Source organism: Mesocricetus auratus, unplaced genomic scaffold (assembly GCF_017639785.1).
Source record: "Mesocricetus auratus isolate SY011 unplaced genomic scaffold, BCM_Maur_2.0 Super-Scaffold_6730, whole genome shotgun sequence".
In the NCBI taxonomy this organism is placed as follows: domain Eukaryota; kingdom Metazoa; phylum Chordata; class Mammalia; order Rodentia; family Cricetidae; genus Mesocricetus; species Mesocricetus auratus.
Genome location: NW_024429184.1, coordinates 28,723,796 through 28,749,505, shown reverse-complemented (window position 1 = coordinate 28,749,505; position 25,710 = coordinate 28,723,796). Strand labels below are relative to the sequence as shown.

The following is a 25,710-nucleotide window of genomic DNA, read 5'->3' as shown; positions in this document are numbered from 1 at the left end:
ATAAAAATAAAAAGATAAAATTTAAATAAAAAGGAAGACCTCTGACAGGACTCTATGAGACAAATAACCTGCAGAGACATCAATGAATTCATACTCTGTTGACCATCTATTGCTTGGCTGGGAGTCTATCCTTAAGGGTAGTTTGTTTCCTGTCTTAATCAGAGATCTACTGTTAAAAAGAGAAACCATGACCATAGAAAATCTTATAAAGAAAAACATTTAATTGGGGCCTGCTTACAGTTACAGATATCTAGTATATTTTCATCGTGGCAGGAAGAATTTCAGCCTGTAGGCAAACGTGTTGCTAGAGAAGAAGCTAAGAGTTCTGTATCCAGATCCATAATCAAGAAGAGAGAGACCCACTGGGCTTAGCTTGGGCTTTTAAAATCTCAAAGCCCACTCTCAATGGCATACTTTCTTCAGCAAAACCATACTTCCTAATCCTTTTAAGAAACAGCATTCCTGCCGGGCGGTGGTGGCGCACGCCTTTAGACCCAGCACTCGGGAGGCAGAGGCAGGCTGATCTCTGTGAGTTCGAGGCCAGCCTGGTGTACAGAGCGAGTTCCAGGACTACCTCCAAAGCAGAGAAACCCTGTCTTGAAAAACAAAAAATAAATAAATAAATAAAAAGAAACAGCATTTCATGATGACTAGACATTCAAATCTATGGGCCTATGAGGGACATTTTTATTTAAGCTGTCACATTTCCCAGGTGTGATTCCTTTAGCAAAACTAAAGGACGTTTTTGTTTTTAGTGTTTTTCCAAGAAACTATCAATATCAATTGGAAACTGCTTCTGGGTTCTGGATGGGGATATGTGTCCAGTTTTCTACGATATAGTACCCCAACTGTTGCAGACCCATGCAAAGTCATGCATGTAGCCTCTATGTGTTGATCCTGCTGGCTTAGAGGATTTTGTTTAATTGGTGTCCCTGTGACTTTTATAATGTTTTTGCCTCCTTTTCTTCAGGGTTTCCTAAGTTCTGAAGGAAAGAATTTGATGCAGACATCCCTTTGAGGCCTCAGTGTTCCAATGTTTCTTACTCTGTGCATAATGTCTGGATATAGGTGTCTGTATTTGCTCACATCTGCCATAGAAGGAAATTTTTCTGAGGATGGCTGAACAAGGGATTGATATATGAGTATAGCAGAGTATTAACAGTCATTTTAATGCTCATTTTGTGGAGTGATTTTTGGTTTTATTCTAGGTCTCTGGGCTATCAAGTCTAAGGGTTTTTTTGTTTTTTGGTTTTGTTTTGGTTTTATGAGACAGGGTTTCTCTGTATTATTTTGGAGGCTGTCAGACCAACCCAGCCTAGAACTCACAGAGATCCATCTGCCTCTGCCTCCCGAGTGCTGGGATTAAAGGTGTGTGTCCATCACTGCCCGGCTGAGTCTAGGGTTTTTGATTACCCAAACAGCATCAGGTAGTGGTTGCATTTCATGGAGAGGGGCTTTGGTCAAACTAGGTATTGGTTAGTTGCTTCCAGAAACTTTGTGCCACCATTGCACTGGCATGTTTTGCAGGCAGAATACCATTATAGATCAAGGGTTAATTGTAGGGAGTCTTGCTCCTAATGGGTTTGATGACCTCAGATAGATGTGTGAAGTAGGCTAAAGGGAAAAAAAACTCTGACCAGCTGTTTCAAACAAGTGGTCCCCGATAGCTGAGCTGATTTTATTCATACCTTTTCAATGGTTTGCTTGAACAGTTTTGCAACCACACTTGCTTCCTTAAATCTCCAATAATAATTTCAATAACTGTTAGTTTGTTCATTTACCTCATTCTCCTCCCATCCCCAATTTTCCCAATGGTAGTCATTACCTTCTTGATTCATAGCTCTAAAGTCAAGAGTATAAGCAGTACTGCAAGCAACAAAGTAAACTTTCTAACTAGGTACACTTACAGATAGAACAATGTGCCCGGTTGGCAGCCTTTGTGGTTACAGAATCATGGAAAGTGAAAGAAAATTGACCTCTAATGGTTAATGTTTATCTCTAGTAAAATATAAACTCTCAAGATCAATTTTTCAGCTAAGGCTGAATCAATCCGATCTTCATTCTACACTACTCTATCTTCTATAGGGAATATACCAGTTTTTTTTCCTATTATCCTGTAAACCACATAACTTAAAAGTTTACTCTTGTAGCTGGCACTGCTTATCTCTAGTTCTCATGTCCCCTTCCTCTCAGCTTCCTATAGCATTTGCACAGTTATAGAAATGAGGGCATTTTGGGTTTCTTGATTCTGCTTCGTTCCTGTTCTTAGACTGTTCCTGTTAATTCTTGATATCGTCTATTCATTTGCGTTACCCTTGGACTCTTGTGGTTAGAATCATTCTTTCTTGGATAATTATGCGAATGTGTAATATTGTTATGAACTTCTGTGTCTCTTTCAGGCAAACACAAGGTGCACTGGAAAATCAGAATTCTGTTCTTGAGGAGCCTGTAACCATGGTTACACCTTAAACATCAAAGGTTTAAGAAGCTGAATCAGATCTACTGTATATTTATAAGGACATCCCCTTTGGCTCACCCAGAAGAGAGTCATCAGGGGAACATTTTGCCAATGCAATAGCCATTTCATATATCGATCTAAGAAACTGAGATTAGTGGTAACCAGCAATGTGATTTGTGTAAGTAAAGCAAGGAGAGCAGCTAGCACATATGTTCCTGTGGTCATGTCAAGAATTATATAGAAAACTACATATTGGCCTTGCCAAGAGTGGGTGAAATTCTCCCAGGCCTGCCAAGAGGAGAATATATTCATACTACTCTCAGACCTTGTGCCCTGAAGAAGTCACATGGCTCCCAGCAGTTTATGGCTGGGTTGGTGTTTATATGTTTCTCCTTTGGTAGCATGCAGAGTAACTTCCTATACCAAAGACACTAGCAAAAAGAAGGTTAAAGGCTCTATGTAGGTACAGTCTCAAATTATCCATTTATAATAAGTTATGTAGATGTTTTCTTCAGTGATGGGTTCTTGCCATCAATCTTTGAAGAGCAACCTATCGACTTGTCAATAGCTTGGTTATTTGGAGATAACCATGGTATACCTTTGTCAACAACTCAATTAGATGTAACCCAGTCCCAGGACTGGAAGCTTCATTTGATGATAAGAGATAATCAGTCAGGGCTCTGTCTTCCCCATTATTTGCACATTTCATTTAGATTGCCTTCATAAACGCATATATTTTAGGAAGCTTCTACTATATTAGGTTTCCATAATACTCCTGAGATGTCCCTTAATTTTAGGGCTATCTTTCTCTCTGTATTCCCTCCCTTATCAACCTCCTTTTTTCACCTCCCCATTTGAATCTTCTGTTCCAGAACCCCTCACCCATCCATAGCTATCTATTCTATTTTCTCTTTCCCAAGGAGATCTGTCTATTCTAGTACCTTACTCTATGCCTAACATCTGGATATCTACAGAATTTCCATCTATGATATTAAAAATGTTCTATGCCTTTGATCTATGTTTCTTTAACTTCCTCCATTCCAATTATTCTTAGATTTTGTCTTCTCCAGGTTTCCTTCATGTTTTGTTCCAGAATCATTGAGATTCATCATTTTCTTTGACCAAGATATCCATTTCTTCTATATAGTCTCCAGTGCTTGACATTATTTATTCAATCACTTGTATTATTTTGGTGAGGCTAGCTTCCAAGAATGCTGTTCAAGTTTCTAAATTTTTCATTTCCAGATTTCCTTCATTTATGATTATCTTTATTGATTCTATTTTTGCACTGTCAGGATTTGAAATCTATCCATTATTTCCTTTCACTCTTTGTGTTTTAATAGACTCCTTTAAGGTATTTATTTTATATTTAAGGACCTCTATAATATTCATAAAGTCTATTTTAAGATCTTTGTAGTGTCCATCACCTGTATTTCAATACATAGGGCCTACTGTGCTAAGGTTACTGGACTCTAGTGGAGACATATTGTCCTGAGTATTATTGTCTTTGCACACTGATATCTAGGCATTTAGGTCAGGGAAGATTTAATTCTAGGTGCCAATAACTGGTCTTGTCCTTGTTGTGTGGATGATTTGTGCCTTGGTTTCCTTGTCTTCTTAGCAGAGTATAGTGGCGATTTCTAACCTGCTTAGAAATTCTTCTGGGATGCTGATAGGTGTGACCACTGTGGATTCCAGGTAAAATGAGTTCTTAGATATTTCCCTCTGACAATATGGAATGAGTATGTGCTAGAAAGCAGTTACTGTGGGTCCAGAGGAGGGCGTTCTTTCCTCCAGAATCTGATTAGTTTCCTGGAAATGTGGTCAGAGGGTAAGGAGAAGCCACAAGAGGTAGCCTGCTATAGAACTGACAGTGAGATTTAAGAATTGGACATGGAGAAGAGGAGGGAAAAAGAAGATCTGAAGCTTGCCTCCCTGCTTTGCTGATCTACTTTGTTGTCTGTCTGTCTTGGCCAGTGGGTTCACAGAGAAAATAAACCTGACAGAGTAGGGCTTAGGAAAGGATAAGTGTAGAGGAAGTTTTGAAGACCTATGTAAGGCACTGAAGATGGGCCTGTGGTGGTTTGAATGGAAATATCCCTTATAGGCTCTAATATTTTAATGTTTGGTCCTTAGGGGTTGATGGTACTTGATATGGATTAGAGCTGTGGCTTTGTTTAAGTAGGTGTCGCTTTGTTGGAGGAAGTGTGTCACTGGGGTTGGACTTTGAAGTTTCAGAAGCTCAAATCAGGCTCAGAGTCTCTCTTTTCTAACTGTCTGTGGGTCCAGATATGTAATTTGCAACTCTTTCTCCAGCACCATGTCTGCCTACATGCCACCATGCTTCCCACCATGAAGATAGCAGATTAAATTTCTGAAACTCTAAGCCAACTCCAAGTAAATGTTTTCCTTTACAAGATTTTCTAAAATCCTAAATAAGACAAAGAGTAAGCAATAAAAGCCACCTTAGATGGAAGGAAGCTGAACTTTAAAGAAGACTTTCAGAGGAGTTAAGCTGCAAAGACTCTGAGACCAGCGCAACTGCCTGGAAGGAGCAAAAAACAGCCAAACTGCCTGGAAGGAGCTCAGAGCAACTGAGACACCTGGAAATGACACTCTCCAACCTGATGTGCTGCCTGTAGTCTGTGCAATGTGTTCTAGGTTCCCAGCATCGTGTCACCCATTCTTGGGTGGGCTTTGGTGATACAGCTGTTTTTGAGCACCTCTGCTCCTATAAATAATCCTTCACCCACATTACTGTAAATAACCCCCAAATAATTCATTAGTTTACCAAATTAGAGTTTGGTGGTATTTTTTTCTTTGGTCTGTTGTAGACTCTCTATCTTGGGTGATCAGACAAATGTGTGTACTTTTGCTCCCCAGGAAAAATTTTACCACACAGAACAAGGGAATGCCTGCTAGTATGGTAGGCAGGGACCATGGGGTGAGTTGGAGGAAGGAATGTTGGAGGAAAAGGTTTACATGATACATTGGATATTGGGGTCAGAGAGGTTGGGGTTCAGAATCCCAACCACATTATGTGGACTGCTAAAGAGCTAGGGACGAGAGTGGAGGGTGGGAAGTGAAGGAAAAAAGGGAGATGTGACGATCTGTAGTTAGTCACCTATTTCCCTGGTCAGTGTAGAGTGTGAGTTCCCAGGGAATGCCTTCTAAAGATGGAGGCTGAAATAAAGGATTGAAGTGTACTTTCCCAAACATTTTCAAACAGCTGCATTTTCATGTGTGGAACAATTGGATGCACAGGATAAATTCACAAGTGCTTTCATCTGCAGCTCCCATTATTGAATCTTTGTTCTCAGCATCATCACGAATCTTTACATAAAACCTATGAATAAAAAAAAGCAAGAGTTGTTCAGCATTTGAGATTTTCTTAACTTGAGAAGAAGTGAGTCAGATGTCATGGGTACTGGCTATGAACAAGAGACTCTTGACTGAGAGATAAAGGAACCAGTGGATCAGCCACATTATCAGCAACTGCTACAGTGACAGCATTTGTTTTACTTTCTTGAACCCTGGCTTCCAATGTATCAGGACCAGTTGACATATTCACATTCAGTGGATTGTGTTACAGAGTCATCACTAGTGAAGAGGAAAATGAGATTTTGTGTGGAAGCTACTATCCAACATGTGAAGCCACCCCTGAGAGACATAAGCTTTGTTATTCTGGTGGCAGGATCTTTCCTGTAGTCTAGAGAGAGGCATTGTCTTTCCCCTTCAAAGACTGTTGCCACACAAACCCTTCTGAAGAGATAATCCAAGAGAGCCTCCAGTGTCTTTCTCAAAAGATGAGTGGAAAAGGAAGAGGCCCAGGGAGAATTATCTCCCAGGATGAGATAACGTGAAGCTCTATTGTATGGGTGAGGAAACCATGTCTCAGGGAAATTAAGCAACATGCCTCAGAAAAGAAAGCTTATTAATGTAAAGGCATATTGTTACCTCATGTCCTTGACTCCAAGTCTATCACCTGACCATGTAAGTAAGACTTTCCACCCTGACTTCTACTGCTAATGAGGTCGCTCCTCACTTGGCCCTTCTGCTCCTCAATTAAACTGCATATATTTAGGAGTTAGAAATTGTTTCTCCTCAAACTGCAAAACCAGTCATCAAAAATTTACTGCCTTTGAATGTTTTGAACTTTCTTCTAAATGTCAGTGTTTTATCTTAAACAAATTGGTAAGATCATTCCTTGTAGCCAACATAAACAGATACCTAAATAAACCTTCTCATGTTCATGTAACAAGAAATAATTCTGCCTTTGCTGTTAAAATACCACTGATTTTCTTTTCAATTTTTCACAAAAAGAGGCAATTGATTTCATTCCAATTAGAACTGAAGTTTACAAGTGTTAATCCACCAGTGTCATAGGACCCCTGGTTCACATTGGAGAGGACATTTGACACATGGAATTGTAATAATTTTTCATGTAAAATATAGCAGAGTGTTTTTGGAGAGAAAGCTGTGTCTGGACTCTTTCAGCAGCATAATTGACTGTTTTTATGTGTGTCATGGCATTTCTTAAAACTTTGGCTGGAATTGTGGCATTTCACATCACAGAAAAGGAAATAAAGCTGTGTTGTAGTTTGCTTACATCAGTACCTTTAAAAAAATCCAATTTCAAAGGAGCAAGAATTTTTCCTTGTGGAAAGCAGGGGTCTGGGTAGCATTTTCATTTCCTGTCTTTTTGACTTCCAGCACTCCCCTTCAAAAAGTTCTGTGTACAGAAAGCAGAACTTGCCTCCAGCACAAAACCAGAGCCCACTTTTATTATTGTTGTTGTTTCAGGGCTCCTGGATCTCATGCTGAACCTTAAAATCCTATTCTCAGCTCAGCTGCCAGCAAACTGTGAGCAGAGCAGTGAAAAGTGGAAGAAATTACAGGCTTCACCATGCAATCAGTAGTTCCCCCACTGAAACCATATGTCATGCATAGAATCTAGGAGACTTGAAAAGTCTTGAAAAACAGCAAAGCTGCTAGTGCCTACAGTGAGAGATAGTGATGGTAAAGTGCCTATTAAAACAGATAGAAAAACAGAAATCAATGGGCAAAGGAACAACATGACTTGGTTAAGGAAAGTGTTTGAAACGATTGTCCTTGATCAAATTAATAACTTAGTAGCTAAGCATTTTATGTAAGAAATATCTGTTAACCCTAGAAATCAAATTATATGCACATACACAGTATTCCACAAGCAGCAAGCATCTCCTTAGCACTGTGACACAGTCACAGAAGAAATAATTATCAGCATCACCATCATGAAAATTTTCCTCTTTCAGTTGCTAATTTGAAACCCAACACATGCTGGAGTTAGGCATTGAAATCAAGGAAAATGATCAAACTTGTCTTAAAGTTTTTTCTTCTGGTGAGGAAATACAGTTTGTTTCTTTGAACTTTGCTTTATCTGCAGAATGGAAAAGGTGATACCTACATGTAGTTTTATTACCTCCATTACAGAAAAGATGGGTGCAGTATCATAATCAGGTGACAGGCGAGATTCCTCAAATACTGCATCATAATTTCAGGAGCAATACTGTATTTTTAGGCTACATATGAAGACTTTCTCAAAGCCTAAACGAAATCCATTTAAGTTAATGATAAGCTAGTTGTAGTTAATAAAGCTTTTCAATACATAGACTTAGAGTGTAAATATTTCACTTTTTAATGAATCTTAAAATTGTTTGGAGTTTGGAATTATTATTAAATTTGTATATATATGCTTATTCACATGGGAAGGTACTTATGCGAGTGCGTAGACACACACACACACACAGTATGTCTAGGTCAGTAGTCAACATCTGGTGTTTTCTTAATTGTTGATCTTATTTTGTTGTTATTGCTTTATTTTCAGAAGCAGAATACTTTTAATCATAACAAGTGAAGGGCCACAGTCTCACTGTTGTCTTGGCCATCCTGGCCTCTAAATCAGAAATCCACCAGCTTGTGCATACATGTTTGGGAAATAAGGTCATGTACCACCATACATGGCTTTTCTTCTCTTCTCTGTAGAGATAGTATTTGTCATTGCACTTAGAACTCATCTATTCGGCTCCACTCTCTTGTCAGCAACCCCCTAAGAGTCTTCTGTCTTCCGTCTTCACATACTATGGTGTTTTATGTTCCTCATGCTTATCCTGCAAGTTTATTTCCTACAGAGCCACCTATCCAGCCCTGAGTATGATGTAATTTTATGGATTTAAAAAGATTAAAATAAGGGTCATGGCATCCTGATAAATAACAAGAATGTATTTTTTATTTATCATCTGTGATCATCTCAAAAAATATTAAGATTGATTTTATATTTTGGATAATATTGAAAATGAAATAAAAATGTGAAGTTTTAGCTAAACCATTATGTTTTGGTTCTAAGTGTGCTATTTTATGAGCATTAATGTACATTGATAACTGTATAAAGTTCACTCATTGCTCCAATTCATACAAATTTATATAAAGCAAACAAAAATGCATAATACACACCTACACATACGTTTAAATATTGAGAAGCTGAATTTGTACTTCAGACAATTTAAACCTGTAATTGAAATGCTTTATAAATAGTTATTTTGGAAAATCCATTATTGGGATTGTAGAACCAATTTTCTCTTTGAAAGAAGACCATAAATTGTGGTGAAACTCTCATATCAGCCCTGAAACTGTTTTAACCTATAATTTTCTTATAGAATTGTAGCTGATCCATTTTGAATACATACATATATGTTTATATCTACACACACACACACACACACACACACACATGCACGCACATGCATGCACACACATATTCTAACCATTTTTTTATGCTTTTGGGTTCTCTGATTTAGACAAAAATTTCTCTCTTTCCCCACAGCTAGTCCTAATTATTTAGGGAGGGACAAAGAAAAACTACTATATCATAGTAGTTACATTATACTATAAATGATATGCCAAAATCTTAAAGTATATTTTGTATATAATGTGTCAATTCCAAATCCTGTTAACTGTTACCGTTTATTACTTGCATTTCTAATGTAAGCTAACAGAAGGAAGTTACCTCGTTGTGTTTTGGTTAAGTGGTATCCCACATTATTTCTGCTAGTCATTCATAAGGACCTCAGCATAGATTCACTAACAATTCTCCCTCAAGCCAGACCAAGAATGTTCTACCTGGAGAACAACAGTAATGACATGCACAATATAATATTTGAAGACATCCTTTGGTCTGCTATTCATTAGAGCCTTATGATTAAGAAGAGAAAATGCTGCTTGCATGAGAGTCCCTTTATAGTTATTTACTTAATTGTGGATATTCTAGTTTAATAGGCTTAGTGGTTTGCTTTATGCCAGGATTGGAATTTAGGGGAGAACACTTAGCTATTTCCTGTTACCTTTGGAGTTACATCAATAAGTTGAATGAAAGAGTATCCATTTATAGGTAAAACACTTAAAAAATGGTACACAAAGTTAACGTCCAATATTATCTTGTAAATAAGTCAAAAAGAAGAAATCAGTTTCTTTTCATTTCCTTACCATGTATTTATTCCTAGTTTTAATGGGCAGCAGAGCTCTTTAAACAACATGAAACTATCACTAACCTAATGATTTGGCACCATCGTCTTTTTGTTAGAACAATTTACATTCAGGAAGTTTATAGAGTCAATGTCTTTCAGGAAAGTATTGTCTCTTCCTATCCTTTGTTCCCATATAGGCAAATGCCCAATCTCACTGAAATTTTCCTATGTTTTATACCCTGAAATGATGTAGACTACATCCTAACATTTTCTTTGGTAAACATCAATTAAATAACATATGCTTGTTTATTTCTACATTCTAGACAAAAGCATTCACTCAAGGAATGAAGAGAGAGTACAAGTGTGTCATTAATGGATAGAAACTAATAGCACATGATTACATAGCTGAAGGCTCATTTTAGCAAACAAATCTTTTAACTGTCTCTCCTTTTCCTTGTAGCTTTTCTTCCCTAATCATCCTGTATTCTGGTGCACCTTATTTCCTTGATGCTGGAGCAAATTTTATTTAAATAGAAGCAAGCTTGCTTCACATGTCAATCCCAGGTCCCTCTCTCTCTCCTCCTTCCCCGGCCTCCCCAACCCCCAAACCAATCCCCACTCTGCTCCCCAGGGAGACTGAGGTCATCCATGGGGGTTCTCCAAAGTCTGTCATATCATCCAGGGTCTAGACCCTCCTCCATGTGTCCAGTATGAAAGAGTATCCCTCCATGTGGAATGGGCTCCCAAAATCCATTTGTATGCCAGGGATAGTCAGAGTAAGGTCAAAAAACTTGATGCAGTTTCAATGAGTACATATGTAATTAGTAATTAGGAAATAACCAAAATTAGTGGCACTACAATATAAAATGAAGAATTTTACTGTTGTTAAATATATTTGTAATGTATTTTTTTTCAGTCTGAGCAACATTTGCCCTGGCTGTGAGTGCAGAATTATAGAAGTGTGTCCACAGTGCTGTTGTATGTTCCACTGCTTATATTAGAGGAATAACATATATACACAACACAATACTTTGGGGACATGATAGTTTCTCAAGAAGTCTGTGAACAGCTGAGTAAAATTTATGACATGGCTGATAAAGAAGTAAGCACATTCTCAGTCCATTTTATTGGAGCACTAAACTGCAAGCAAACTGTTTAGAGTTCATCACATGCTATATTAATTTATTAAAACAAAAGGTGGAATGATAAGAGAGCACAAATATACTTTATGAAAAGGTGAAATTAAAGAGAAAGGTGTTGTTAACAACAACATGCTTTCAGATCCTACATGGATTTTCTTACAGAGCAGATAAAGTTAGGTTGTCTACAGACTTAGTTCAGTGAATGCTAGTGTGACCTGCTGTGGGTTCGCATGGCAAATTTCGCATGAACATATTGGCCTACAGTATGTGTTGTTTCAGAGGTAGTTAAGTCTGTTTATTAGATCCATGTAAACAGATGATATTTGTCAGGATGCAACAGTGGGAATTTCCTTTTGTAACTTTGAGCTCTGAGCTGCCTGCTGTGTTTGACTCCGATTGCTTTTGCTTTCCCTCTAGTTACTTGAAATTGGTTTGGAAGTGTTAATGGTACTCACATCTTTTCAGACAGTTATACATGCCTGTGAATTCCTCAGCTGTTGTGGGATATGCTCTGTGTGCTGCAAATATGTGCTGCTTTTATTGGCTGATGAATAAATTTGTTTTGGTCTATGGCAAGGCAGAATAAAGCTAAGCAAGAAATCCAAACAGAGATATGGAGAGAAAGACGGCAGAGCCAGGGATCCATCATGTAGTCACCAAACGGATAAGATGCCAGAAAATTGCCAGTAAGCCATTGGCATGTCTTGATACACAGATTAGTAAATGCCTGAGCTATTTTCCAAACAATTATAATTAATATTAAGTGTTTATTAGGGAACTGGTGGAATGGAGAGGAACCTCCATTTACATCCAGCCACTGCAGAAAAATACTGATCATGAAAATTTTTAAAAATGGTGGATTATAAAATCCAATGTGCTTCCTTATAATATATTGAAAAGATGAGAACTCAAAGACCAGGTGAATTTTCTGCTAAAGTTCTTGATGGATGTAGAGTGCTACAGAACAACTATTTTGATTTCTTTTCAAAACATAAATGGTTTGTGTTTTTATGTTAAATAGTATGCCAGCCAATAGTTCATAGGATTATGAAGCACCTAGAACACAGCTAGCCAGAGTAAAATAAGCAGTTCTAGGGCACAGCTTTTTTTTAAAAAGAGTTGCAAAATCTCCCCTTAAAACTGAAAACATTAACTATGTGCAACAATTATAAAGATATTTGGGATTTGTTGGATTAATAAAATGTAATATTAATTTTTCAACTATTTCTTTTGGATTTCTTTAATGTGGCTATTGGATGCTTATAATTACAAAGAATTCATTCACATTCTCTTTCATTTCTATTAGGTCATATTTTTGTATAATGAAGCAAAGTAAACTTTTCACTAAATCTTAGATTAGAATCTAGACAGAAACTTAGATGATTATTAATATTAATAATGAATGTTAAGGCATGGTATCATATAATTAATAGCTGATTTTAAGCACATATTAAGTATGTGGGTACAATATTTGGATGTGAATGGTCATAACCTATGACTTTCCATAATATAATTCTGTTTTTTCACATCTAAGAACCTATTTGCACTTTTACATTTAAAAAAAAACTCACACAATGAGCTAGGTTTTATTATAGCAAAGTCTTACATATAGGTCAGTTTCTATTTTTATTATCCATAGCCTTCTTCCACTGGTCTCCCTCATCATTCCCCTGTATAACCCTCCTCTCAGGGTAGGAGGATCATGAAAAATGGGGAAAATTCTAAAGGGAGGCTGGAGGAGGAAAAGGAAGCTAAGAAATGCAAACAGGAGGGTCACTATTTCAGGGAAATTGGTACTTCATTTTTTCATGCTAAAAATAAATTTGAATTCTATTATAATCTGAAAATACAGCAGCCACATTTTGCTTCTAAGGATATGGTATAAATAAACTATTTCCTTTTCTCCAACCCATACATATAACTTCAATTTCAAAATAACATAGAAAGCCACAAACATAACTTTTATCAGGTCTCATTAAAGAGAACTTTCTCTGTTCATTATCAGCTCCCTCCCTAAATTTTCATTCACCTGGAAAAATATAAGTGACTATCAGCACAGGGTCTTCCCCCAAACAAGTAACCCAGATGAGCCGAGGAGTTTTCCGCCGCCGAACTGGAAGCCTAAAGCCAGAAAAAGAGACCAAGACTTCCTTTGTTCAGTCTTTTATACCTTTACCCGTAACGCCCCTAGCCATGCCCAAAAGTGGGCCTGGCTAGTGACGTAGTTCACCACCTACATCCGTATAAGTCTTTACGTCCATCCGTATACTCTTTAGTCATGCCTAAAGTGGGTGTGGTTAGCGGTGTGGTAAGCCTCTCTTTTATTACCTCATCTGTATGTGTCTCAAGTAAGTCACATGGTTAATGGCGGCATTGTTTTCCTCCTACAATTCCCCTTTTAGTCTAAAAAATGATATTTAAACTTAAAACAACTAACTTGTGTCAATGATCAAAATGTATCAAACATCTATCCCATCTAAACCTAAACCCATCTGAAACACACAAGTCTGAACACCTCCTTCCAATCCTAACTCTAAAATAATTGAAAACTAACACTAACAGGTGTAAACTATCCTATACTATCAATAGTAGGGAGAGAGGGCAAGGAATTCTCAAAACTACTTTCTGCTGATAATCTCATGTGGACCTGTGAGAAGAAAAATGTTAGTATAACAAAATCTTCAGTAGATCAGACAGTCTCTGTTTGGCAGGAGATGCTTGATTGAAGTTCCTCACTGTAGTTCTAGCCTTGATAGAAGCTCTCGTCTGAAGCTCTGGCCAGATTGTAGAAGATGTGCTATTTCAGTTCCTTAGTCTGGAGTTGTGTGGAGTGATGTAGTTTCAAGCCAATATAGTGCTTGTCAGGTGGAGTCGATGATGTGGGGCAGTTCAGATGCTTCCAGTCGAATCAGGTGGAGTCAAGGAAGTGGATCCTCATTCTCTTTCAGAAGCAGTTGAAAATTCTGTCAGGAAATCCCTTGTTCTCTGGAAAACTCAAACATTAATGTTAATAAAGAAATATTTTAACTTTTATATGTATGTATACTGGAAGAGGTGACAATAGGGAAGATGGTAAACTTGAAGGAAATTAGACTTTTCAGAAAAAGAAATCCACAGATAACAGTCCCTAATTTAATTTTCTTCTGTCTTATATCAATGGCTCTTTGACATAATACAGAAATTCTGAATTTTATTTAAATAATATGCTTGAATTTAGAGTAGGGGAGCCAATCCAACTCCAAAGCCAGCTTCAGTTAAATGGATGGGGACTGAAGTATATGAAGAAACAAAGATAAAATGGTACTATGAAAAACAATGTAGAGAGATTTAGACTTTGATACCACACAGTGAGTTATTGTTTGTTTGATGGTCCTCAGGGTAGCTATTCATTCTTCTTCAGGAATCCATATGTCCAGTATTCTTTGCTGAGTTTACCTGTGAAGACAAAAAACAAAACACTTCTCTTTCCTTTTAGGAGATCACTTTACCCATGATAGAATATGAATTTGTAGATGAGCTGTTATCTTCCTCCTCCAGAGATGTCTTCTGTTCTGATCGAATATTAATTAATTTTGATGGAACCCAAAGCTTTTCTTCTCCTGTGGAAACAAAAGCATAACCCATTCCCCAACGTAACACATATCCTGGTTTCCAGACTGAGGTCATGACATCCTTAAAATATACTGGTTGGTACAGTTCAGAAGTCTTCTCTGTAGTCCAGTGTCTTTCTGCTGCAATTTGTCCTTTTTCATCAGCATTAAGAAAATTCAATGTTAGTAAAGCATTATGTACCTTGTGTTTGGGGGTCTTTGTTGCCCCTGGCTGTTTATGAAGCATTTCTTTTAAGGTCCGGTTAGATCTTTCAATTACTGCTTGCCCTGTGGGATTGTAAGATATACCAGTTACATGTTTTATATTATAATATTTGAAAAATTGTTCCAATTTACTGGAGACATATGCTGGAACATTGTCAGTTTTTATAGTTTTAGGTATACCCATAACAGCCATCACCTCTAAGAAGTGTGTAATAACAGAATCAGCTTTTTCAGAGCTGAGGGCAGTAGCCCATTGGAAGCTTGAGAACAAGTCTATGGTATGGTATACATATTTCAAACTGCCAAATTCTGGGAAGTGAAATACATCCATTTGCAAAAGTTCATTTCTGTGAATACCTTTAGGATTACAACCTGCTGGTAATGGAGTTTGATTGTAGAATGAGCAACTGGGGCAATTTCTTACTGTTTCTTTGGCTTGTCGCCAGGTGATAGAAAAATCATTCTTTAAGCCTTTGCTGTTAACATGGTGTTTCTTATGAAATTCTGAAGCTTCCAACACATTACCTACTAATAAACGATCAATTTCATCATTACCTTGTGCCAGAGGACCTGGCAGACCTGTATGGGATCTGATGTGTGATATATATGAGTCCTTTTTCTGATGGTTTCCTGTAATTGTAAAAACAATGAGGTTAATTCTGTGCTATCAGGAACAAATTCTGCAGTCACAATGTGCAAGACAACTCTCTCTGCATACTGAGAATCCATGACTATATTGAGAGGCTCTGTAAAGTCTTTAAGTACCATGAGAATGGCATATAATTCTGCCTTTTGTATGGAGTTGTAAGGGCTTTGAACTACTTTACTTATAATTCCTGATTTACACTCTGCCTTACCTGATTTGTCTGCATCTGTGTAGAAGGTAAGAACTCCAGAAATAGGTGCAGTCTTACAGACCCTGACTAAGGACTTATACAGGTTTCTGAGTTTCTGCCATGATCCCCATGCTATGAACAGTACCCCCTTCCATCACGAAGCAGTTTGGAATGAGCAACGTCCTAATTCCCATCTTGTTTATAAATCTTTGTTTTCATTTAAATGGGGTTGTTTATAATTGGCTAATGATCATAGCCAATCTCTTTTTAATGGTAAAAAGGGGAATTATGATATAGGTATAGTTTTTCATTTATTGATACAAATTCAAGGTCAATTTTGTGATTTTTATATTTCTCCTCTTGATTAAGTATTTGCTTATATTGATCTTTTAAAACATAATGCATAGTTAGGTACAGACTGTAGTTAGTTACTTATAATAGTCAGAATTTATAGTTAGGTAAGTTGGATTTTTTAGATATACAGAGATATATTTGAGATAGATAGTATTCAAACCTTTAAAAGACATTCAGAAAATGGCATTTAAAATGGTTTAGGGTTTTTCTTGACAATGAGAAATGTCTGCTCCTGGCAGCACCAATTACGTATTAGAGGAAGATGGGCATCAAAGAAACTCATTATGGAGTTTGCTTTCAACATGGCAAGATTAGCCATTTGGGCAAGAAACTCCTCTTGCCTGGACTGCTTGACTGTTGCTGTATAATCTGGATATTCAGGACCCACAAAAAAGTGACTGCTAAACTCAAACAGTCCTATAGTGTTCCTGCTTCATGGGAGAGTCTACGAGACTTTCTACAGGACACAGAAAACTGACTGAGAGACTGCTGATGCAGATGGACAGTTTGAAATTTCCTGCTTTGCTGAGAAGTCTTCCAGACACATTGTGGCCTATGGGCTGCAGATGGATGCCCCAACATTACAGAGAAACTTCAGGTGACTGCCCAGGCAGCAAGATGTCTCTGTCAATCCTAGTGTTTACATATTATCCTTCTGTGGTCTTTGATGGAGTTGAAGGCAGATAGTTATAATTATAGTTTGCCTTAGTTATGATAAAAGATAAGCTACATATAGAACTTTGGACTAACAAGGATGGGATAGATGATATTTTCTTCAAATCTTGCTAAATGTTAATAGACAAAATATTGTAACTGTGTTCTTACTTGACAACTGTTCTGTTATATATAATTTGACTATGTTAAAGTTAAGACCTTTCTTTTTGTATAGACAGAAAAGAGGAGATGATGGGGGAAGTCCTGTGTATATGTCAACAAAGCACTGTTGGCCAATAGGGAACCAAGATAGGTGGGACTAGGAGTCCAGGAGGACTCTGGGAAGGAGAAATACAGGAAGTCAAGATGTAACCACCATGGGGTAGGAAGCCTGGAAACTTTTCCAGTAAGAAAAATACTTAGATTAACAATTATGGGATAAATACTTAAGTCAGAGCTAGCCAGTAAGAAACAAGCAAGGCCAACAGCTTCATAATTAATACAGCGTTTTGTGTGTTATTTGGGGACTACAACCCTGCAGAGCACAGGTGACTGGCGGGGGTTAAAAACATGCCACTGGCAAGGAAAAGGTTTCCCTTTACAAAACACAATTGGGAAATATATACATCTAAGGTATGCAGAAAACATTTTCCCAAGCAGTCTAAACTTTTCATAGTACTGGTTACATGTCTATGCTCTCTTATCTTCAGTCTTTATTTTCCTATTGCCTTCCCAAAGTGTTCTTTCACAGCTTGAGTATGATTTGTAAATATTTCATGATATTTGATTCCATCTGAAGTACTTAGAAACAAAAGTTTGAATGAGATCCTGAGGGCCTAATTTTTTTTAAATAACAACAATAAAACAATATTAGAGACATTCTCCCACCTTAGGATGAAGCCCCAAGGAAAGGAGGACTGGGAAGGTGATTTTCTTGCCCATATACTAAGCTGAAAAAGACTGGCAAACTCATAAATTATTCTGTAGCTATTTTTGAGGTAATTCCAAAGAATTAGACATCTACTGAGCCTATGGCTACACAAAGAAAGTTGAATGTTGAAACCTGGGTATTTCACATCTTTTAGAAACCTAGGTCACTCATACAACCAATTTTATTTTAATAATTCCACTAAAATGCATCAAAACTGTAACAAAATGATATTTCTGTGTAAGAGATTAATTCTGTATTTTGTATGTAGTATAATATCCTTAAGTATCAATTATAATCAAATGGTACTACCAAAATCTCTGAAAATGATGTGGTCAAATTTTTGTATTATTGTCATTTAAAGGTCAATTGTCGGAGTCATGGGGATTACCACAAGTTCAGTGACCTATATTATGAGGTCCAGGACAACCTTGGACATAGTGTTTCCAAAGATAAGAAGAAGGGCTGTAGTAGTGATTCAGTGGTTCAGAGCACTTTATGCTCTTAAAGACAACCCAAATTCAATTCCCTCACATAAATGATAGTTCCCCCAGACACAGTGAATCCTATGCCCTCCTCTGATATTTTCAGGTGCTAGGCATGCATGTAGTACACATATACACATGCTGGAAAAAATTCACAAATAAAATAAATAAATTGTAAAAATATTTCAAACATAATAAAAAGAAAAATTAAGTTGTTTAAGCTTCTTGTTGCTACTTGCCATGGACCTACCAATGCAGGACACAGACTTTTGCACTTTTGGCAAGCATTGTCTAGTTAATACCAGTTATCACTGGTACTATTTGAACGAAGAGCTAGTTCTGAGGGAGCTCATTTCTTTTTTTTAATTTATTTTTCAGTTTAAATTTAGATAAGAAACAAGGTTGTTGCTTCACAAGTCAGTTCCAGGTCCCCCTCCCTTTCCCTCCCCTCCTCCTGTGCACTCCCCCCAACCCCCCCATTATCCCCTCATTTCCCCAGGGAGGGTGAGGCCCTCCATGGGGGTGTCCATAGTCTGTCATTTCATATAGGGCAGGGCCTAGAACCTTCCCCAAGAGTTCAGGGTGAGAGTTCACCTCACATTGTTGGATGGGAGTCCAAAGTCTGTGTGTATACTCGGGATGGGTACTGATCAGTTGCCCAATGCTCAATAGATTACCTAGGCCTCCTCACTGACACCCACATTCAGGGGGTCTTGATCAGTCCCATGCTGGATTCCCAGGCTGATGTCTGGGATTCAAGAGTTAACCTTTGCCAGGTCAGCTGTTTCTGGGGGTTAAGCCAGCCCAGTCTTAATCCCTTTGGTCATCAGTCCTCCCTCTCTGTTACTGGCTTTCTTGAGTTGAGCTCAGTACTTAACCAAGGGAGTTTGCCTCTTCTTCGATTAGCCACTGAATGAAGTTTCTGTTTCCCAGACTTTCTGGCCATGGGATTGTAGGATGGCACCCCAGATCTATGTCTAAATTCCATATATGAGAGAGTACATGCCATGTTTCTCTTTTTGTGACTGGGTTACCTCACTCAGGATGGTTTCTTCTAGTGTCATCCATTTGCCTGTGAATCTCAGGATTCCATTGTTTTTTTCTGCTGAATAGTACTCCATTGTGTAAATGTACCACATTTTCTCTATCCACTCTTCAGTTGAGGGACATCTAGGTTGCTTCCAAGTTCTGGCTATTACAAATAATGCTGCTATGAACATAGTGAAACAAACATCTTTGATGTATGAATGGGCATGTAACAAATTAGATTTTAAAATAAAATCCATCAAAAGAGATGAAGGAGGTCATTACATACTCATCACAGGTGAAATCCACCAAGATTAAGTGTCTATCCTGAATATCTATGCCCCCAATACAAAGGCATCCACATTCGTAAAAGAAACATTACTAAAACTTAAATCACATGTAAAGCCCCACACACTTATAGTGGGAGATTTCAACTCACCACTCTCACCACTAGACAGGAATACCAGACAGAAACTCAACAAAGAAGCAAAGGGTCTAATAGAAGTAATGACCCAACTGGGATTAACAGACATCTATAGAACATTTCATCCACATAAAAAAGAATATACCTTCTTCTCACCTCCACATGGAACCTTCTCAAAAATTGACCACATACTTGGCAACATAGCAAACCTCAGCAGCTACAAAAAATTGGAATGTGGGGATTGGGCTAGGGGTGGGGTGGTGGGGCTGGTGGAGGGAGAAGTGGGGGAGCTGGGATTGACATTTGAAACAAGCATGTTTCTAATTTAAATAAAAGTACTTAAAGAAATAAAGAGTGACAATAATCCCCCCCCCAAAAAAGAGTATAACCAGAAGCCACTTATTGGGAGCAACCCACTATATGGCTTGTTTTCCTAAGTAAAATATTGAGAACAAAACTCTAAACTTCCCTAGGTCTCACAGTTCAGCAAGACTTGTAAATGGAATAGAAATCGGTGCCCTAATCACATTCTGTTTTAAACAGTAAATATGGATGAACTTTAAAAGAATGTTTTACAAGCACAAGCAATACGAATTGACACCATTATTGTATTTCCCAAACATGGGCTGGAAATATGGTTCACTGGGTAAAATGCTTGCTGTGCAAGCATACACCTACGGTTGACCTCTACAGTCCACATGCAATGAGGAAGCAGAATGATATGTTGGGAAATAGACTTACATGAAACTAAAATGCTTCTTCACAGCCAAAGAAAAAGAAAGCAAAGATACCAAATGTGTGATTGGAGAAAAGGTAGTCAGGTTAATCTTCTTTTTAAAATTAGTTTTCATTTAAATTAACAACAATCTTATTTTACATACCAATCTCAGGTCTTTCTCCCTCCCTTCCTACCACTCCTACCACCAACACCCCATCTCCTCCCCGCCCCCCCATCAACTCCTCAGGGAATATGAGGCCTCCCTTGGGGATCGTCAACGTCTGTCACATAATTTGGAGCAGGACCTAGGCCCTCCCCCATGTATCTAGGCTGAGAAAGTATCCCCCCATAGGCAATGGGCTTCCAAAGTCCATTCATGCACTAAGGATAGATACTAGTTCCACTGCCAGTTGGACCCTATGGGGCCAGTTATACTTCTGATATAAGTTAATGTCTGGAATGCACACAGAACTCAAAACATGGCAACATAAAAAGCAATCCAGTTGAAAATTTGTAAACAACTTGAATACACACTTTTCAGAAGAAGACTAAGAAATGACCAATAAATGCTTGGATGAATCTTGAATATCATTATCCACTAAAGGAATGTAAATAAAACTGACAGTGAGATTCTGTATCATTGCAGTTAGACCACCTGCCTTAAAAATTGGCAAACAGCATTGATAGTACCTAGGCAAAAAGGCACGATGTATCCTGTTACTAGGAATGCAACATAGTTAACAAACCTACCAAAACAGAGTGTAGTACTTACCAGACTGAGATACAATAGTATTTCCTGTCTCTCAGTCCTCAGTACAAACCAGAGTGGAAGACTACACAAAGGAGAGTCCTGCTGGTCTGTGGTATTACACATATGGTAAATATAGGATCAGCCTTTCTACTCATTGCACACCAATACTTAAGGTAAATAAAACATATACACAAAATGGAGAGTTACTCAGCAAAAAGAAAAGTAAAACCCCATCATTTGCAAATAAATATATGAAACTGTAGGGTACCGCATTAAGTTAATTAAACCAGAAATGGAAATGAAGCTACCATATATATGTTCTCTGTCATATATGGAAACTTAAGGAAAGACATGATCTGGAAGAATATAGTTGTTTGGTGTGACCTGGAAAGGAACTGAGGGTCAAAAAGACACAATGGAGGGTGGACAGCCAGATATGACAAGTGAGTACATAGTTTAAGTTCGTATAATAAATCTCATGGGAACTCACTGATGTACCCAACTAATGTGAATTTATTAAAAAAGGATTTGGCTTAGTCAAGTGTTTCTAGAACATACCCATTATACCAAATAAAATAATAATACTATTATTAATAAAATCATTTTTATCCTTTGACCTGGAGCATTGCAAACTTTTTCTATAAAGAAAAGTTAATGAATACCTTGGACTTGTATGTAACAGTTGTAGTCTCTTTTGCAATAATTAAGCACACCGTGGCAAATAAAAAAGTGGATATGGCTATGAGTTGGGTTTAGACTTGTTGTTGATGGGACTCCATAACAAAATAATTACTAAGAAGAAGTTATGGTGAAGAAACCCTTATTAATTATAACAACAAAATGTCAAATATTTTACAACAATCATAAAATATCTCATGCATCTGTTAGGGAATTTACAAATTTCAGTTAAGAAACTTAAAGGAATTAGATGTACACTCAAGCACACAACACTGGTCTATGAGCAGAGAGCATTCATCTATGCCTTTGTTCCTTAATCTGTAGTAATACCACTTTATGCCAAAAAAGTAAGGTTTGTAAAAATTCAATCATTGCTATACACTTGGAATATGATTATATATAAGCCACCATTAGAAATTTCGACCAATTTGTTATACAAAATGGAAAACTGGGATAGGATCCTTGTGTCTGAGGTGCATCTTAAATTAGAGTGTTTGGTGGCAGAGGTTTTGTTTGTGAGAACAACACTTTCTTAAGGAAGTGATTATTGTACAAACACTGACTGAGAATAACACATTTGGTACAAGAATAAAGGATTCAAGTTTGTTTTCTTGTATGTATATTGCAAAATTCTTATGCAAGATGGGACTTCAAAGAATTAAGAGCAGAAAAATCATGGCAGGAGTAGAGAAGACTGAGTTATGTAGGAAGATTCTTGTGAACAATTGCAGAAGGCAGCTATGGACGGGGTTTCCACCTATGTTTACAATAGTGTGTTTCCTTTCTTAGATCAGGTGAAAGTCATAAAGAATGTAGGTTGATTATTCCAAGAGAGTGGTGGGAGACAGAAAGAACGGTATAAAATCAGGGGAATGTAGATAAGTATTCAAATTTGACTGTATGCTCAGTAGAGAATTTCATGTTGAAAAGTAAGTAACTGCTTTGAATTTTAAAATTATTCCCCTAACATGACCTTCTAGGATTCAGTCCTACCTTGTACAGAACTTTCCCACAAGCACTACTTTGTCTATGGTTTTAATTCTTATATTTTTAGTAACTATGAGCTTTGACTGGTGTGTTCCAAGAGGGATGGATGGATGGAGGCAGGGAGGGAGGGAAAGGGGAGAAAAGAAGAAGGGAGGGGAGGGAGTGAGGGAGTAAAGGAGAGATAGTGGGTGAATATGCACATGTGCCTATCATGAGTCATGCATATTCACATATGCTCCTCATCATATAATGAAAATTACAGTCTGTAAAATTGAATGCCTTTCATTTTTAATGGTCTTTGTTGATTAATGGTTTTCCTTAGCATCAGCTACTTTTGTAGATTTTTAAAATGTATTATCCATTGATACATTCTCTCTGTCCTACATAGGTTCCTATTGCTATGATAAACAACAATGTGACCAAAAGCAATATGTGGGGAAAAGGATTTGCTAAGTTTTTACTGTTATAGTCAATCATTAGGATAAGCCAAGGCAGGCAGCTGGAGACAAGAACTGAAGCCAGATAATGAAGGAGTCCTGATTATTGGATTGCTTTCCTTGGTTTCTGTTTTCTTTTATATATGTCCCATGATTAGCTAACCAGGGGTAACAAAACCACTGTGAGCTGGGAACTCCCATGTCAATTTCTTATCAAGAAAATGATTCACAGGCTTACCTACAAGCTAATCTGATGAAGAAATTTTGTCTGCTGAAGTTTTCTCAGTGACACTGGCTTGTGTTAAGTTAACAAAACAACAAGCAACAACAAAATAAACAGTGACAAACAGAACATTCCCTCTTTTATTTTAGGTATTGTGGTCTGGAGAAGAAAGACAGGTTTCTGGTATTCATTTCATTGCTGGCTGCTCCTTGCTAGCATTCCATTCAGCAGTCATCAATAGACTCCATTATTTTAGTTTTGTAAGTATTTTTTTTCTTTACAGACTAAGCTTTTGGGAAAAAAAACATATGCAAAGTATTTTACAAAACTTTTGCCTCAACACAAAAGTTTACTGAATTTTCAAGGTCAGATGAAGGAGAGAAGAAACTGTGGCTTATTTGTACATCAGAGATTTACGAATATCCTATAAATCTGCCACTGTTACTAAACATTTGATTTCTTGCATATGACAGAAAACACAGCATTAGAAAGATTCAGAATTTCCCGTTCTTTAACTATTATTTGGAGAGATTAGCTGCACCTTATTTTTTAACAGGGTTCTAAAACCCCAAGGAAGACTGTTATCAGGGTCCTTCCTGTGGGCTAAAGCTTTCTGCTAAGTGAGGGCCTCTGTTCACAATATTCAGCCAAAATTTAATGCCATTTTTGAGGAAAAATGCTAAGTAGATAACAATAGGGAACATTTTCCAGAACTTTATTGTTTGTCTTAATGAATCAACAAATTTGTCTTAGACATACTTTCACTGTGATGCCAGTCATTAATGCTGTTGTAATATGCAAAGGTCAAACACATGACTCTGGGTATTTCATTGAATGGATACAGTGGTAATGCTATAGATGTTGTGTATGTTGTTTGGTAGGTCAGACTGTAGACTTCCATTTACAAGAGAGATGGTTCAATGAATAAGCCTACTTATTACTCTTTCATAAGACCAGGGCTCAGGTCCAGGCACCCACTTAGCAAGTCACAACTGCTATATGCCCAATTTGTGGTGATCTTGTGCCCTCTTCTGTCATCTGAAGCTAACCACACAAATGTGGGACACAAACTCAAGCAAGCACATATTTACACAAAACTTAAAAAGTAAAATTAAAATGCAAAGTATATAATTCCACAAAATCTATCCTTGAACACTCCAAAACTACCAAACAAAATTTAATATCCTTGGATGCATCATTAAGATATAAAAGAGTCAAGAATCTGAAAAAATATTTTAAAGATTTATTTGTTGATTAATTTTCTGGGTACCTTTATGCATTACTGTATGTGTTTGTGTCCCACCCATTGTGTGCAGGATCCTGCAGAGCTAAGAAAAGAATAATAAAAGATGGAAATTTTTGTTTTTACTTAGTCTTTAATGGAAGCTGTGTATGAGACACCCCTACTCATTCATATTCTCAATCAATTCTTCCTTGTATTTGTCCTTCTCTTTCCTACTTGTCAAGATGTGGCTTTTCTTTCCAGGATCTTCTTGAGGTCTTTGTCCAGCTTTAGCCTGGTGATAACCACCTTGTTAGGGTGGATGCCCACATGAACAGTTATGCCATTCGCCTTTAATCGCTGTACTCTTTCAATGTAGATGATGTATTTCTTCCTGTACACCTGGACAACTTTGCCAGTCTGGTAACCTTTGTAGTGTCCTTGGACAACCTGAACTTCATCATCCTTTTGAACGGGCATCGATCAAGCATTGGGCTTCTGTCTCAGCTCTTTGGAGAGAGGGGAAAACATGATCTTCCTCTGAATATGAGAAGGTGCACTGAAATGCCGTTCGCAATTCTTGCTTTGGTTAAAGTCACCAAGAGATTGAACTTCATTTTGGTGGCTGTGATCCAGCGATGGCAACAACAAAAAGAAAGAAAGAAAGAAAAAAGGAAAGAAAGAGAGGAAGAAAGAAAGAAAGAAAGAAAGAAAGAAAGAAAGAAAGAAAGAAAGAAAGAAGGAAAGAAAAGAGCAAAAGATGGCAATTTTAACTTTGGAAAAAGAAAACAATCTATTTCTTTCCCAGGGTGTTATGTGATAGTATGGGAGGTCTGTGGGAACCTGCTTGCATCCTGCATTGTCAACATGAAAGTGTAGAGGATAAACCCTCCACCAGAGTGTTTGGAAATCATGGATAATTACTGTGCCTCAGAAGATGGTTCATAGTAATATTTTTAAAGGTTTTCCAATACAGGCTCCTGAAATGTCACTTCTGTCATGATTCAAAGATGGATATGCTTCTTTTTAGACCATGTTTAAAATACCGATTTCAACACAATTCAGAAAGA

The 25,710-nt window shown here is 37.5% G+C and overlaps 1 pseudogene; it reads right to left on the bottom strand.

The window, feature by feature from the left end:
• Positions 1-24,821: 24,821 nt before the first annotated feature.
• LOC121138946 lies at positions 24,822-25,257 on the bottom strand (annotated as a pseudogene).
• Between the last annotated feature and the right edge of the window lie 453 nt (positions 25,258-25,710).